The following is an 18034-nucleotide window of genomic DNA, read 5'->3' as shown; positions in this document are numbered from 1 at the left end:
TGAAATCATTGCTTCGTATACTATCAAGTCCATGTCTCAATTTTTGATTTTGATGATGATTTTAAAAAGTTCCATTGATGAAACTATGAGCTTTGTGATGTTAGTTGATGAATTATGAAAGATATGTTTTGGGTTAACATATGTTGTCTTTGAATTTTGATAAAATTGAGTAATTTGGGCTGAATTGTAAAAATGTTATTTTGAGGGACTAAAATGTGAAATAAATGAAATGTATGGATTTGTATGAGAGCTATGAAAATTTGGCTAAGCTTGTGTACAAGCAAACCTTGTGTATTTTGTGATTTTGTGAATTAGGGACTAAAGTGTCGAAATGTGAAAATGAGAGGGCTAATTTGCAAAATACCCTAAATATGTGACTATAGATTTTTTTGAATAATTTAGTGAATAAAAAGGTTAATTTTGGATACTTATAGATCAAGAAAAGAGGAATTCAGTCAATTTCATGCTAAAACTTGCCAAAACTTACCAACATTTACCATTTCTTTTGTCCAACTTAAACATATCAAATATATCATATTACATCACATATCTTATACCAAAACCATGACATATCCACAACTATACCAAGCCATATCACTTGGCTAAATATATACATCACAAAACATAATCCCACAACTTCTAGCATATACATGCTATACTTTAATATACACATTTTCAAAGTACCAAAATGAGGTTCGATAGTGTGGTGATGATCCTTGACGATCCCTAAGCTCATAGTAGCTTTGATATCTATAAAAAAATGCAAACACAAACACAAAGTAAGCTTTCAAAAGCTTAGTACGTTCGTCGAAGATTATAGAGTAGATGATTCGAATCGACAATTTCGAGTACAAGGTAAGTTCGTATGTAAAACATGATATTATAAGTATGTTTTGATGCTTTGTTTATACATAGATTGTATATACATTTTGTTTGGATGAATACGACAATAAATCAATGGTATTTGGCACTAAGTGTGCGATTTAAACTAGCTTCGACTAAACGAGGCACTAAATGTGCGATACTGAGATAGCTTCGGTTAATTGAGAAAGCACTAAGTGTGCGGAATATTATAGCTTCGACTAATCTTTAAAGTTTAAAGCATTGGTAATCTTCGAAAAGTCTTAAAATATCCGAACAAGAGGTGAGAATGAAAATGAATGAACACGGGAATGTTCAGGTAAGTAAAATACCTATGTGGTAGATGGTATTATGCACATAAAGTTTATTGAATTGGTGTAAACATATGGATGATGTTGGCATGAAATTGTTAGATGAGTTGAGAATTTATAAGTACTTATGTGTTGAAGTTTCATATTTTATATACTGTTGAATATTTTGGTACGAACTTACTAAGCTTTTGAAAGCTTACTTTGTGTGTGTGTTTGCATTGTTTTATAGATATCAAAGCTACTGTGAGCTCGGGGATCGTCAAGGATCATCACCACACTATTGAACCTCATTTTGGTACTTTGAAAATGTATATATTAAAGTATGGCATGTATAGGCTAGAAGTTGTGGGATTATGTTTTGTGATATATATATTTAGCCATGTGATATGGCTTGGTATGGTTGTGGATATGTCATGGTTTTGGTATAAGATATGTGATGTAATATGATATATTTGATATGTTTAAGTTGGACAAAAGAAATGGTAAATGTTGGTAAGTTTTGGCAAGTTTTAGCATGAAATTGAATGAAGTATAAAAAGAAATGTTTTGTCAAGCTTTTGACTTATGTTTTGATATAGATCGGTAAGGAGTACGAGTATGTATTTGATTGGAATTGATGTGTCATGAATGGATTATTTTTTGGTTTGGAATTTGGCTGAATTGGTTGTGCATATATGCTTATTTCTTTGCTTGTAGGTTGACCCAAATTAGGGTGGCAAATTGGCTATTCAAATGACCTATTTTTGTTCACACGGGTGGAGACACGGGCGTGTGTCTCAGTCGTGTGCAACACACGGTCACGTTACCGTGTGTCCCCTGGGTACCCTATGAATTTAAGATAGTATACCCTCCAGTTTGACACAACCTAGACACATGGGCGTGTCTATTGGTCGTGTGTGGCAGACGGGATAAAATACGGGCAGTAGCCTCTCTAATTTTCAAATGGCCTAGCACACGAGCGTGTCTTGTGGCCATGTGGACAAATTGGTACGTGATATTCGTGACAAGTTTTAAAAATTTATAATTAATCGTTCTTGAAACTAACTATTAACACGATGAAGGCAAGTGTACCTATCGAACAGTAGTATAGCTTTAGCAAGACCGGATTGTCGAACCTAAAGGAACCAAGAGTACTAGTAATTACTTTCTTTTTATTATCTACCCTAAAAATTAAGGGATTTTTTTATCTAAACTAATTAACTAAACTAAGGGTGCACAGAGAGAAAATGGGGAAAAGCTTTTGGGAAAATTCGATTGATTAAGACAATACCCAAGGAAAAATCCACCTAGACTTCACTTGTTATTTGACTCTGAATCAGATGATTTATTCATTTGACTTGATCCGTAGAAATCCCTAAGTTATATTATTATCTCTCTCGAGACTAATAAGGTCTAACCCTAGGTTAATTAATTGAAATCTCTTTCTAATTAACGCCCTAGTGTTGCATTAACTCGATCTATAGATCCCCTTATTAGGTTTCACCCTAATCTGGAAAAACCTTATCACCCTATCTCTAGGCATGCAATCAACTCCGCTTAATTATGACAAATTTACTCTTAAACAGGGTATATTCCTCCTCTGAATAAGAGCATTAACTTGAATCAGTATCTTGGAATATTAAAACAAAAATTAAGAACACATAATTAAGAACAAGTCAAGTATTTATCACACAATTCAGATAATAATAACAAGATCTGTCTTAGGTTTCATTCCCCTTAGGTATTTAGGGGGTTTAGTTCATAACTAAGAAAGAAAACATCTCAAAAAAATAAAGATAATAAAACATAAAGAAAACCCAAAACCCCTGAATGGAAATTGAAGGGAGATCTTTAGTCTTGGCAATGAATCCGGCTTCCGAGATGGACCAATCGACTTCCCTTGAGTAATTCCTTACTTCCTACTCCACACGTCTCCCTCTACGTGCCTCCTCCAGTGTTTAAATAGGCTTTAGAATGCCTAAGAGCCCTCAAAAGTGGCCTTTTCTGAATAGGACTATACTTGGGCTCGGCAGGGACACGCCCGTGTGACACATCTGTGTGCAATTACTCTAGCCTGTGGTCAAGGCTATTAAATTGGCACGGGTGAGTACTCTACCCTTATAAGTCGTGCTTCGATCCTTCCAAATGGACACGGTCGTGTGCCACGTCCATGTGAGGGGGTCTAGGCCTTTTTGATTTCCCACGTGGGTCCATTTTCTCCGTTTTCGGCCCGTTTCTCGCTCTTTTTACTCTCCTATACTCACCTAAGTATAAAACATGAAATTAAAGGATTAGAAGCATCGAATTCACCAAATCTAAGGAGAAACCATCCATAAATGTGCTAGGCATGGGATAAAAATATGTATAAATTACGGTTTATCAAATACCCCCACACTTAAGCGTTTGCTTGTCCTCAAGCAAAATCCTCAACTCACAATCAAAATAAATTCTTCTCAATTTATAATCCCTATCAATAATATCTCAACATAATACATAAGTAATCATACATTGAAAATTCAACTAAAAGTACATCAAAGTTTCAAACATTCCAAGTTGAGCATTTTATCACGAAAATATAGGTGTCTCCCCTCATCTAAGTGATTACCTTTGATTAAAATATCACAAAGTTTAACATCCTCACTAAAGATTCACTCAAGTCACTCGAGGTGTTTAAGGACATCAAATAAAGCACTCATTAGTCAATATGAAAAGTTATTACCTTAGGCTTACTTGAAAATCAAATCTCCACCACTATATATTGAAAGGATACATCAATCAAAAAGGTCTTTAGAGGGTTGTAATGTGCCTTTGGTTAGGGGGTGTGGTCACAAGCTGAAGGAAAAGGTTAGAATCGAGATTGAATTAAAGAAATCACCTAACTATAGAAATAACTAATTATCAATTGAATACAAGTGAGCTTCTTCTCAGAATATGGAATTAACACTCAAGCTCAAAAAACGACGAATTACTCCTAATATGTGTGTAAGGATTTTTTTTAAGAACAAGTCAAATAACATAGAACTTAATTATTGCAACGAAGAATAAAACATAGCTAAGCAATTGGTTCAAATCAAATCTCGAAAAAAATAGGGATCAAATTAAGGGATTTCAACAATAATAGGTTATGGGTTAATATTGAGGGTAAATCAATTAATGGCTTGTTAGGCTCAAAGGGGATCACTAAGGGTTAATTATGAAGGTAGGCTTTTGTGGAGTGAGTGGGTTAAATCTAAGTTCCTTTATCATCTCGACATATCAAATCAAATGGTGTGGTTTTAACATGCATAATCAAACAAATTCTAGAATAACAAATCAATGCTGACGCATTCATAATAAAAGTGAGCATGAAAGAAATAAAATATGCTCTAAAAGCTCAAGATCTCACAAAAATTATGACTTTTTGATGTTTAAACTTGTGAATTTCAACTCAAGATACTACCTAAATTTAGGGAAGCAACCTAAAATTTTTTTAATTCTTCAAAAATCAACTTATCATGCTTGATTCCCTAATGTCTTAAAGTTTAAACAATCAATGCATGTTTTAATTCAAGACATATCAATAAAAATCATAAATTAATTCAAATTCATTCTAATAGTGATATGAGTGATTCACGTGAGAATAAGACAAAATTCAGGGATTTCTAATGATGATATAAAAGACCCCCCACACTTAAGATGTACATTGCCCTCAATTTACAAAGATGGATATATTGAAAAATATAGATATATAATCATAAGATACGGAGAGAAGTGCAACTTCCTGATGAATGAACTCCTTGAATTGGAGTTGTAAAGAATAATCTGCCAAGGTAATGATGCGAGTGGAGGAAGATACTCCGGTGGTGGTCGGCAAGACTTGGCAGTTGTGGAGAACCTTTTCCAACGGAGTTGCAAGTTCCTAAGTAATAGTGAGATTTGGAGCTCCTTATAACTGTGATAGACTCAGGAACTTTTTTAGGAAATATAAAGAAGCATAATTACTCGTAAAGAAATAGCCGAATAAAAATTATAAAATCTCAAGATGAAATAGTATTAAAAGAAAATAAAAAGTAATTTCAAAATATAAAGATAAAAATAAAATAAATAATAGGTGTTTATAAAGAAATTAGGGCACACGGCCGTGGGGCACGCCCGTGTGCCCTCATTTTAGCCCATGCGTTTTGTGGTTTTCGAAATTGGGCATATTGGTGTACACGGCCATGTTGCGCGGCCGTGTCAATCTTCGTTTGCTTCTCCTACGCCCGTGTATGTAGGCACACGCCAATGTTATTTTGACAGGCTCGACCACAGTTGGTGGGTATGGTCGTGTCACACACCCGTGTTAATTTGGCATGATTGCCCACGGCCATGTAGAATGGCCATGGCAACTTATCAGATCCCGTGTTGGGGAAACATTTTTTCTCTATTTTCACACGGCCGTATCACACGGCCGTGTTGCCCCCATTGTATGTGCACGGCCTACGACACGCCCGTGTGCCTGGCCCTGTGGTTCTGGAAATCCTGTATTCAGTGACTCAATTAGTGAATTAAATATTAAAGACTAAAATTTAAAGAAGTTAACACTGTTAGTGCTTGGGTTGCCTCCCGAGAAGCGCTTGTTTATAGTCTAAGCTCGACTCTACCTTTCTGGTGCATGGTCATGGTGGTGCGAGGAGTTTACACTCCTCCTCCCTGCTATCAATTTTATCAACATAGGGTTTAAGACGAGTACTGCTTACCTTAAAAGTGCCGAATTTGGGATGAATTACCTCGACTGTACCATATGGGAAAATACTGAGTACCGTAAGAGGGATTGCTCCGTTAGGTTCAGAAGTGGCAATGCGAGGGTCTGTTGCATCTAGTAGTACCTTGTCTCTAACCTTAAGTTGATTTGGTGCGACATTGAGCTCGTCATGGCGTGGTTTTGGTTTATCATGTGTCTTCGGTTTATGTGTCCGCCATTCATCTAGTTCCTCAATTTGTAGCCTTCGTTCTTCATAGATAGGTCTTTTGTTGCTGCTTGAACATGGCTCATGTTGGTTCTTCGAACTTATTTCCAGCAAAGTAGGTTGCACCACATGGTTAGTTTTAGTAGAATAATTTATACAACCACCTTCAAGTTTTGATGTGTTACTCGTATTACGAGCTTGAAGGGTGATTGTTTCGTCTCCCACACGAAGTGTGAGTTCACCTGTGCCAACATCAATTATTGTTTTAACGGTTGCTAAAAAGGGCCTCCCTAAAATTAAAGGAACGTTACTATCCTCCTCTATGTCTAGAACAACGAAATCAACTAGGAATATAAATTTATCAATTTTAACAAGTACATCTTCAATAATCCCCCTAGGAAATTTGATTGTTTTATAAGCTAATTGAATATTCATCCTAGTTTGTTTAGGTTTCCCGAGACCTAGTTGCTTAAACATTTTGTAAGGCATAATATTGATACTAGCCACTAAATCAGCCAAAACATTATTAACATCTAGGCTACCAATTAAACAGGAAATCGTAAAACTCCCTGATTTTTTAATTTGTTGGCCAACTTATTCTGCAGTATGGCTGAGCAAACCTCATTTAGCTCCACATGCGACGCCTCATCTAACTTCTGGTTATTTGTTAAAAGTTCCTTTAGGAATTTGACTACGTTTGGCATCTACGAAAGAGCTTCAATAAATGGTAAGTTAATATGTAACTTCTTTAATAATTTAAGGAATTTATCGAATTGTTCGTCTGTACGGTCTTTCCTTGTTGCGTTGGGATATGACACATAAGGTTTGTACTCTTTACTTACCGGTTTCTGGCCATTGTGGTCCACCTCACCTTTACATTTACTTACCACAGTTTCTTGCCTCGGTTTTGGTTCATGTGCAACTAACCCTTCCTCATCTTGAATGGTAATCGCATTGAGTTGCTCTATTGGGTTAGATTCAGTGTTACTCGCCAGGCTACCTTATGGTCATTCAGATATCAATTTAGCGAGCTGACCTATCTGAGTTTCGAGCCCTTGGATCGATGCTTGTTGATTCTTAAGTGCTGTCTCGGTATTGTAAAAATGAGTTTCTGACACTGAGATGAATTTTGTTATCATCTCTTTAAGGTTCGATTTTTTCTCTTATTGGTAGGGTGGTTGTTAGAAGCCTGGAGGTGGTGGTGGTCTCTGATTTCCTTGTCCTCTCTATGAAAAATTTGGGTGGTTCATCCAACCTGTATTGTAAGTGTTACAATAAGGATTATTTTGAGATCGAGGATTATTACCCATCTAATTTAATTGCTCGTTCTCCATGTTGTGGTCATAGGTCGGGTATTCTGAATTGTTTGATCCACCTCCACTTGCTTCGCACTGTATTACTGGGTGAACCTGTGAAGAACCAAGAAAACTGTCAATTTTTCTATTCCAAAGTTCTACCTGATTAGAGAGCATGGTGACCGAATCGACGTTAAAAACGCCTGCTGTTTTCGTTGGCTTTGTCCTTATGACTTGCCACTGAGAATTATTCAATGACATCTCTTCTATAAATTCATAAGCATCCTCAGGTGTCTTATTATTGATAGTTCCACCAGAGGCTGTATCGATCATTTGTCGAGTCGAAGGATTCAGGCCATTGTAAAATGTTTGAACCTGTAGCTAGAGTGGTAACCTATAGGGAGGGCACCTTCTCAACAGATCCTTGTATCTCTCCCATGCATCGTAGAGTGTTTCTAAATACATCTGCACAAAAGGGGAGATATCATTACGTAATTTGGCTTTTTTGGCCGGTGAAAAATATTTTAATAAAAACTTTTCGGTCATTTGTTCCCAAGTAGTGATTGACCATCGTAGTAACGAGTTTAACCATTGTTTAGCCTTATTCTTCAACGAAATAGGAAACAACAGAAGGTGAATGGCATCATCAGAAACGCCATTGATTTTAAAAGTGTCGCAAAACTCTAAAAAATTTGCCAAGTGAGCGTTGGGATCCTCATCCTGCAAACCATCAAATTGAACAAATTGCTGTATCATTTGAATTGTGTTAGGTTTTAGTTTAGGTTTTAGTTCAAAATTATTTGCAGCAACAGCAGGCCTAACTATACTTGACTCAGTTCTTTTTAAAGAAGGTTTAACATAATCATACATAGTACGTGGAGCAGGATTCTAATTTACTTGATCAGCGACAATCGCAGGAGGTAGCAGATTTTCCTGGTTTTCAGCCATCTCCTCGGTTGTGGTTGAAGTATAGTCCTCTTGTTCTTCCTCTGTGTATCTTAAGCTTCGCCTTATTTCTCTTCGGTTTCTACGAACTGTGCGTTCGATCTCACTATCAAATAGTAATGGTCCAACGAGTTTCTTCTAATCATACACTATAAAAACTTGCCAGGAACGAATAAAAGAAAAAATAGACAATAAAATAAAAATTTAAATTGCAAATAAAGTAGAATGGATAAAGTAATTAAAATCGAGTGTTCCTAATATCCTAGTTCCCCGGCAACGGTGCCAAAAAACTTGGTACGTGATATTCGCGACAGGTTTTAAAAATTTATAATTAATCATTCTTGAAACTAACTATTATCACGATAAAGACAAGTGTACCTATCGAACAGTAGTATAGCTTTAGCAAGATCGGATTATTGAACCCAAAGCAACCAAGAGTACTAGCAATTACTTTCTTTTTATTATCTACCCTAAAAATTAAGGGATTTGTTTATCTAAACTAAATAACTAAATTAAGGGTGCATAGAGAGAAAATGGGGAAAAGCTTTTGGGAAAATTTGATTGATTAAGACAATACCCAAGGAAAAATCCACCTAGACTTCACTTGTTATTTGACTCTGAATTAGATGATTTATTCATTTGACTTGATCTGTAGAAATCCCTAAGTTATATTATTATCTCTCTCGAGACTAATAAATTGAAATCTCTTTCTAATTAACGCCCTAGTGTTGCATTAACTCGATCTATGGATCCCCTTATTAGGTTTCACCCTAATCCGAAAAAATCTTATCACCTTATCTCTAGGCGTGCAATCAACTCCGCTTAATTATGACAAACTTACTCATAAACAGGGTCTATTCATCCTCTGAATAAGAGCATTAACTTGAATCAATATCCTGGAATATTAAAACAAGAATTAATAACACATAATTAAGAACAAGTCAAATATTTATCACACAATTCAGATAATAATAACAAGATCTGTCTTAGGTTTCATTCCCCTTAGGTATTTAGGGGTTTAGTTCATAACTAAGAAAGAAAACATCTCAAAAGAATAAAGATAACAAAACATAAAGAAAACCCAAAACCTCTGAATGGAAATTGAAGGGAGATCTTCAGTCTTGACGATGAATCCGACTTCTGAGATGGACCAATCGGCTTCCCTTGAGTAATTCCTTGCTTCCTACTCCGCGTGTCTCCCTCTAAGTGCCTCCTCCAATGTTTAAATAGGCTTTAGAATGCCTAAGAGCCCTCAAAAGTGGCTTTTTTCGAATAGGACTATACTTGGGCTCGGTAGGGACCCGCCCGTGTGCGATTACTCTAGCCTGTGGTCAAGGCTATTGAATAGGCACGAGCGTGTACTCTACCTGTGTAAGTCGTGCTTCGATCTTGCCAAATGGACACGGTCGTGTGCCACGCCCGTGTGAGGAAATCCAAGCCGTGTTGATTTCCCACGTGGGTCCATTTTCTCCATTTTCGGCCCATTTCTCGCTCTTTTTACTCTCTTATGCTCACCTGAGTATAGAACATGAAATTAAAGGATTAGGAGCATTGATTCACCAAATCTAAGGAGAAACCATCCATAAATGTGCTAGGCATGGGATAAAAATATGTATAAATTACGGTTTATCACAAATCAGTATGTATGTCCTGTTTCGCCACAGCTTAGACATACGGGTGTGTCTAATGCTGTGTGAGGCACACGGCCTGTTTACACGGGTGTGTGACCTTTTAAAAATTGAAATTTTTTTACAAGTTCTGAAAAGTTCACATGTTATCGATTTAGTCCTAAATGCATGGATTAGACCTTGTATGCTTGGCATAAGTTTGTAATAAACATGAATGAATGGTGTTTTATTGGATTGAGATGGTATTTGATATTTGGTTGTTTTGATCTAAGTTATGAGTCTGGTAATTCCTCTTTACCTATTCCGGCGACGGATATAGATTAGGGGTGTTACAAGTACATTAGTCAGAGGTTTATGGACCAGAAAAGGAAAGAGTTTTTAGAGCTGAACCAAGGCCGTAGGACGGTGACTGAGTATGAACATGAGTTTATGAGATTCAGAAAATATGCACAGGAGTGCATATCTATAGAAGCCATTATGTGCAAGAGGTTCGAAGATGGTTTGAACGAAGACATTCATCTATTAGTTGGCATTTTGGAGATAAGAGAATTTGTGGTGCTCGTGGAGAGAGCATGTAAGGCCGAGGAATTGGCCAAAGAGAAGAGAAGAGCTGACATCGAGTCCCGAATCTTAAGGAAAAGAGAAATGGGGAAATCACAGCAGACCTCATCTAAGAGACTGAGAGAGTTTCCTACCCAATCAAACGCGTTAGTGGGGTTATCAAATAAGAGTAAAATAAGTAACATACGACATCAAAGCCCAAACCACTTCTGTCGCGAATGTTGGAAGTGCTCGGCCAAACAGGCCAGAGTGTTTACAATGTGGTAGACGCCATATTGGCAAATGCCGAACGAATGAAAGAGGTTGCTTCAAATGTGGATCTTTGGACCACTTCATCCAAGACTGCCCTGAATTAGATGAGAAAGAGAAAAAGCAAGACGTGAGGGCGAGTAGTGCTCCTATGAGGGGTAGACCACAGAAGAACCCGGGCAGTAGGGCTAGTAGTAGAGGTGCCCCTAGAGATTCAGCTGTGAGGTCTGAGGGCCGTGTGCCTGCAAGGACTTATGCCATTCATGCTCGCGAAGAGGCATCTTCACCAGATGTGATTACGGGTACTTTTTCTCTTCATGATATCTCTGTTATTACTTTGATTGATCTGGGGTCTACTCATTCCTATGTATGCATGAAATTAGTACCCAGTATGAATATGTTTGTTGAGTCCACCGAATTTGTGATCAAAGTGTCAAACCTGTTAGGTAGGCATGTGATAGTTGATAAAGTGTGTAGAGATTGTCCTTTGATAATTAGAGGTTATTATTTTCTAGCTAACCTCATGCTACTATCATTTGATGAATTTGACCTAATTCTTGGCATGGATTGGTTAACTGCACATAATGTGATAGTAAATTGTGGTAGCAAGTTCATTGAAATGAAATTTGAGAATGGGGATATTATTTGAGTTGAATCAGGTGAACCGGATAACTCACTAGTACTGATTTCATCTTTGACTATAGAGAAATATTTGAGAAAAGGGTATGAATCCTACCTAGCATTTGTGTTAAACAACAAAGATTCGAAAGTAAAAATTGAGATAGTGCCGGTGGTATGTGAGTATCAGGATGTATTTTCGAAATAGCTGCCTGGATTACCTCCAACTAGAGAAGTTGAGTTTGGCATCGAGTTGGTCTCTGGTACGATAACTATCTCGATTACTCTGTATAGAATGGCTCTAACGGAGCTAAGGGAGTTGAAGGCTCAGTTACAAGAGTTAACGGATAAAGGTTTTACAAGACTGATTTATTCACTGTGGGGTGCTCTGATACTTTTTATGAAAAAGAAAGACGGGTAGATGAGATTGTGTATAGACTACCGTGTATAGACTACCGACAGCTCAACAAAGTAACCGTGAAGAACAAATACCCCTTGCCAAGGATCGATGATTTTTTCGATCAGTTGAAGGGAGCCATCATGTTTTTTAAGATCGACTTAAGGTCGGGCTACTATCAGTTGAGGGTTAAGGAGCAAGATGTACCAAAAATCGCGTTTAGGACGAGGTATGGGCACTATGAGTTTCTTGTTATACCTTTCGGTTTAACAAATGCTCCTGCGGTGTTCATGGATTTGATGAACCGCATTTTCTGGACATATTTGGATAAGTTTATAGTGGTCTTTATCAACAACATACTGATTTATTCGCGTGATGAGAGTGAGCACGCAGAGCATTTGAGAACTGTTTTACAAACCTTAAGAGATAAACAATTATAGCCAAGTTCAGTAAGAGTGAATTTTGACTTAAAGAAGTTGGATTCCTAGGACATATCATATCGGGAGATGGAATCAGAGTTGACCCTAGCGAAATCTCGGCCATTGTTGAGTGGAGATCGTCGAGGAATGTGACAGAGGTTCAAAGCTTTTTGGGTTTAGCTGGGTACTACAGAAGATTTGTAAATGGGTTCACAATAATAGCTACTCTAATGACAAAGTTGTTACAAAAGGATGTCAAGTTTGAATGGACAGAGAAGTGCCAACAAAGTTTCGAGAAATTAAAGGCCAAGTTGACCGGAGCTCCAGTTCTGGTTCAACCAAAATCGGGGAAAGAATTTGTGGTTTATAGCGACCCCTCCTTAAATGGATTGGGGTTCATACTCATGCAAGAAGGCAAAGTGATAGCATATTCCTTGAGACAGCTAACACCATAAGAGAAGAATTACCCGACTCACGATTAAGAGTTGGCTACCATTGTGTTCGCGTTGAAAATTCGGGGACATCATTTGTATGGCGAGAGATGCCAGTGTTCACTGACCATAAGAGTCTAAAGTATTTGATGACTAAGAAGGAGCTGAATTTATTGCAACGAAGGTGGTTGGAGTTGATAAAGGATTACGAGTTGGTAATTGACTACCACCCTAGAAAGGCGAATGTAGTCGCTGATGCTTTGAGTAGGAAATCATTGTTCGCCCTGAGGGCTATGAATACTCAGCTAACTGTGGTTGATGATGGCTCAATTTTAGCTAAGATGAGAGCTAGACCTATGTTCCTTTAAGAGATATGTGAGGCTCAGAAAACTGATGAGGACTTGCAAGCTAAAATGGCCCAGTATGAAATGAGAAGTGAATCAGAATTTCGTATTAATACTGACATTTGTATGATATACCGTGACAGGATCTATGTACCCAAGGATAGGAAGCTCATTTAGAAGATTTTACGAGAGGCACATAGGGGTTGCTTGTCTATCCATTCGGGTAGTGTGAAAATGTACAATGACTTGAAGAAAATGTACTGGTGGTCGGGAATGAAAAGTGACATTTTTGAGTTTGTCTCTAAGTGTCTGGTTTGTCAACAACCAAAGGCTGAGCACCCGGTACCCTCGGGTCTGCTTCAGCCCATAATGGTTCTTGAGTGGAAATGAGACTGAGTAACCATGGATTTTGTGTCAGGGCTGCCTTTGACGCCAAAGAAAAAGGATTCCGTTTAGGTCGTTGTTGATAGACTTACCTAGTCGACACATTTTTACTGGTGCGTGCCGACTACTCCCTTAAGAAATTGGCTAATTTGTATGTTTCGAAGATAGTGAGACTTCACGGGTGCCCTTGTTGATTATCTTGGATAGGGATTCGAGGTTTACCTCGAGGTTTTGGAAGAAGAGGCAAGAAGCTTTGGGGACAAATTTGAATTTTAGCATAGCTTTTCATCCGCAAATCGACGGTCATTTAGAAAAAGTAATTCAGATATTAGAGGACATGTTATAGTGTTGTGTTCTCGAGTTTCGAGGAAGTTGGGAAAAGTATTTACCGCTATTCGAATTCTCTTACAACAACAGTTATGAGTCAAGTCTAAAAATGGTGCCATATGAGGCTTTATATGGGCGTAAGTGCCGAACGCCTTTATATTGGACTGAGTTGAAAGAGAATCAGATTCACGGGGTTGATTTGGTCAAAGAAACTGATGAAAAGGTTAATGTGATTCGTGATTGCTTGAGAGCCGCATTGGATAGACAGAAATCCTATGCGGACTTGAAATGGAAAGAGATCGAGTTCCAAGTCAGGGATAAAGTGTTTTTGAAAGTATCCACATGGAAGAAAATCCTTAGATTCAGTAGAAAAGGCAAGCTGAGCCCGCGGTTTATTGGACCTTATGAGGTGGTTGAGAGAATTGGGCCTGTAGCATACTGATTGGCCTTGCCTCGAGAACTAGAGAAAATTCATGATGGCTTCCATGTATCGATGTTATGCCGCTACCAATCTGACCTCTCATATGTGATTTCACCGGAAGAAATTGAAATAAGCCCGGATATGACCTATGGTGAAGAACCAATTAAGATTTTGGATCGATAGGCCAAGAAGTTAAGGAATAAAAGTGTAGCACTTGTAAATGTTTTGTGGCATAGACACGGAGTCGAGGAAGCCACGTGGGAACCCGAAGATATTATGAGAGATCAATACCCGAACTTATTCGCCAGTAAGATTTTCGAGGATGAAAATCCCTAAGGGGAGAATTGTAACAACCCAATTTTGGGCCTAGTCGGAACAGCGGTTTTGAGACCACTAAACCGGGGTTGGAGAAATTATTTTTATATTATTTTATGTGTTGTGGCATGATTATATGAGAGTATGAAAATTTTGGTGAATTAATTTTATTGATTGCTTACTTAATTAGGAAAAAGGACTAAATTGCATAAAGGGTAAAAGTTCTATTTTACTTGATAAACATACCAAATAGCTAGAGAGCCATAATTGGAGGTCTTTAAAGGGCGATTAGACCCCCTCCAAGAGGCATGGCCGGCTATAGGGACAAGGAAATCAATGGGTCAAATGGTTAGGTAATTTTATGACCTGATTTTGACTAGAATAAAAATTAAATAAAGAGAAAGATATCATCTTTTTCTACCATCTTCTCCACTGAAAATTTAGCCATTTTAGGGGGTTTTGAGCTTCAAAAATTTCAGCCACTCTCTACTCTTGCAAATAAGTGACTTTGATGACTTTTCTTAAAAAATTTTACATTTTTAGAACCCTTGTAGCATGAGCTTTCAAATGAAGGGACTATTTTACAAAATGGATGAAAGACTAGGGTTTTTCCATGATAGTAGACATTTTATTTTCTAAAATTTTATGGAAGAAAATGAATCATAGTTATGAAATAAATAACTTTTTTGAAAAGATTTCTCATGAAAACCCTAAAAAGGACCATTTTGCATAAGTTGTAAAATAGGTGATAAAGATGTGAAATATTGAAACCATAGTTATGAAATAAACAACTTTTGTGAAAAGATTTATCATGAAAACCCTAAAAAGGACCATTTTGCATAAGTTGTAAAATAAGTGATAAAGATGTGAAATATTGAGAATTTTGGACTGCTTCTAGTGTAAAAAGTAATTGACTAGGCTTAAGATATGAAGAAATTCGATAAAAATTGATTTTCAGACCTAGGGGTAAAATGGTCATTTTGCCTAATTTTAAATTGTTGAGTATCTAGATTAATAAAATGATTAAATTCGTAAATGTTTATCATTCTAGATCAAGAATTACAAAATTCGGGCCTAGACCAGGGAAAAGTAAAGTAAATGGACTAAGCTGAACTGGTCGTCTACATTTTGTAATCCGAGGTAAGTTGTATGTAAATAATACAACTACATTGATATTATATGTGTTTGTATTGAAATAGCATCAATTGCTTGTTTGTGGAAATAATCATGTTTGATGAATATTGAGATAGTAGGACTCCCATTTGAACCTTAAGAAATAAATCTGATATTCAGGCCATGACATTTGGGATATTTATGTGCTAGTGTAAGACATGTTTGGGACATGCATCGGCCACATTATGAGAGCCAGTGTAAGACCATGTCTGGGACATGACATTGGCACGGATACGGGAAAGCCAGTGTAAGACCATGTTTGGGACATGATATCGACTTGATGGATGAGCCAGTGTAAGACCGTGTCTGGGACATGGCATTGGCATTATACCCAATGTTTGAGGCTTAATGACTATCCGATAGTATTCTAAATGGTTCAACGGTGAGAGTTATAGTTTAAGTTAAATGAGAAAGTATAACCATGTTGTGAGTGACACAGGCACCTAAATGAAATGCATGAGATGTGAGCTTAGTATATGCTATGTGAATTGTGTTGGATAATGACGAGTAAGTTGTGCTTATGCCTATTTTAGTGTTATGAGCATGATGATGACTGGTAAAGTTGTCGTTATATTTATTTTCATGCAACTTACTAAACTTTATGCTTACCCTATTTCTTTCCATTTTCTTATAGTGCCGCCTAATTAGCTCGTGGATCAACGGACGTCGGAGGCATCGATCACACTATCAGTCAAAGCACTCGGTATAGTTAGACCTATTTATTTTGATTATGGCATGTATAGGATCCTGACTTTAGAATTTTGTGTAATTGTTAATTGGTCAATTGTGTTGACTTACTTTAGCATTTTGATTCATTTTGTATAAGGCCACGAAAATGGATAAAGTTGAAAGTTGTTATATAAATACAAGAAGTTAATTCATGAATGGGTAGTTTGTTGGTTGTTTTAGTAAATATGAAATGTGTAAAGGCCTTAGATGTGGTTGTCGGATTGAGGAATCATATTATGATGATCTTTAGCATGATGGATATTGTTATTTTGTATTTTAGGGTGGCAAAGGGCTTGGTAAATAGCTCTATGTTGTCCACACGAATAGACACACGGACGTGTGTTTAGTCGTGTGTGTAACACCCCAAACCCGACCCAGACGTTATGGCCAGATCCGACATGCCACATCGAAGCGTTCAAAACATTTTATATTGTTGATCCAGAAAAACTTACTCAGTGTTTTAAAAGATAATTTCATTATAGGTTAAAGTGAATGGAAGCTGTGCACCAGGTAGGAAATCGGAAAAAAGGTGGTGAGTCCATCGGACTGCTTAAGTACCAAGCTCCCTTCGGATCCAATCCTAGACATGCATACCACCATTGCCACACCTTAACGTCATGGATATTTCTAGGAAACCGATTTGATTAAGTCATTTTTAGGAAAAGTGATAAATTTTGGAAAATACTTTCATTGCGGAAGCTTTGCTTGTTTTCGTGTTATTTTGAAATCAATTACTGTTTTTGAAAACGCGCCTTAAAGCTATCCAATTTCAACAGTTAAATATAAATATTACCTATCTTAATAAAACATATAAAAACCATCAAAAATAAATAAGCGGCCTTATTACATTTAAAAGCCCAAAACCTCAAACGTAATTAAAAGGATGTCCAGTTCACCAGAAGAAAATCAAACTTTCAGAACGGGTGGCCACTCCAAATTCCCTCACAGCTCCAAGCCCACTATGGTTGAGGATTACCTGCGTGGATGAAAATAAAAGAGGTGAGTTTGGGGAAACTCAGTGTGTAAAATAACCCAACCATAGTCTAAATCAGCTCAACCCATAGAAACAGAATAAGTTGGCCTTAGCCCAGAACAGAAATTCAGAATAAAGCCCATAGGCCCATAACAGAATAGAACAGATATTACATGTTTATGCAGAAACCCAACCTAGATTCATCCATAACACCCCCGTACCAGCCTTACACCATGTGGGGAGACAACTTGACCCACCCAACCGCTACACACCACAGAAATCGCAGCAAGGCTGCCAGATATTGCGACGGAGTCACCAGATACAGATATTGTGGCAGAGCCACCAGAACAGATATATGTGGCAGAGCCACTAGAACGCTTCCTCCATAATATAACCCATGTCCCCATGTAACAGAAATAATATGTCATGGCATACGTATACAGAAACAGAACATCATGCTTTTCAGAAAAAAAATAACCCTAGGGGTATAACAGTAATTTTGCATACATAGGGGTGTTCAAGTAATTTCACTATTCTTAAGGTTTTCATACATAACATAGCCATTTACGTACGATCAGAAACACTTACCGCATTTTCTTACCAACTTGGGCCCGTTGGTCCATTATCCCGTTTTTGGCCCATTAAACCCAAAAATATCGAAATGCACGGAATCGCGCACTCTGCAGACTTATCACTTTAATTTACCATATACATCAACTATTAATCTCATGAGCATTCACACAGTC

General features: G+C 37.4%; 1 non-coding gene across 1 annotated transcript; it reads left to right on the top strand.

The window, feature by feature from the left end:
• The first annotated feature begins 7765 nt into the window (after positions 1-7765).
• LOC121212074 (small nucleolar RNA R71) lies at positions 7766-7872 on the top strand. The gene has a single exon (XR_005907284.1). It is a non-coding gene; the product is annotated as a small nucleolar RNA R71 (small nucleolar RNA).
• Positions 7873-18034: the final 10162 nt, after the last annotated feature.

The sequence above is a fragment of the Gossypium hirsutum genome, chromosome A12, assembly GCF_007990345.1.
Source record: "Gossypium hirsutum isolate 1008001.06 chromosome A12, Gossypium_hirsutum_v2.1, whole genome shotgun sequence".
Classification (NCBI taxonomy): Eukaryota; Viridiplantae; Streptophyta; class Magnoliopsida; order Malvales; family Malvaceae; genus Gossypium; species Gossypium hirsutum.
Note: the sequence above shows the minus strand (reverse complement) of the source record. Positions and strands in the feature narration are given on the sequence as shown.